The sequence below is a fragment of the Pundamilia nyererei genome, unplaced genomic scaffold (assembly GCF_000239375.1).
Source record: "Pundamilia nyererei isolate P.nyererei 1_Seehausen unplaced genomic scaffold, PunNye1.0 scaffold00013, whole genome shotgun sequence".
NCBI classification, from domain to species: Eukaryota; Metazoa; Chordata; class Actinopteri; order Cichliformes; family Cichlidae; genus Pundamilia; species Pundamilia nyererei.
The window spans coordinates 4,578,491-4,578,903 of record NW_005187414.1 but is presented as its reverse complement, the minus strand read 5'-3'; positions in this window follow the sequence as shown (position 1 = coordinate 4,578,903).

The following is a 413-nucleotide window of genomic DNA, read 5'->3' as shown; positions in this document are numbered from 1 at the left end:
TGGATGGAGAGGCAAAGAGGAGGGGGTACAGGGAGAGAATGAGAGAGAGCAGGCTGCTGGAATATTCAAGTGTGGCTGGTTTTGCTGCACGGCAGCGCCCTCATCCCGGCGAGGTTGCAACTGTGCAGCTGATGAGGGCAGGTAGGTAAACTAAACTCCCTGTGTTTTTCTGAGCACATAAAGTTGGACCACATGAATTATGCGCAATCCTTTTAGAGAAAAATATATTATCAGAGTCGTTTTATTACGCAGTAGACCTGGAAATAGTTTTTACAGTGATTGGAGAGAAACCCACGATTACCACAAATACTTTAAGCCTTTAAGACCCTGGAGAAATAGGCTAGTATTATATTACTGTATGATGTCGGTGTGTGTGTGTGTGTGTGTGTGTGTGTGTGTGTGTGTGTGTGTGT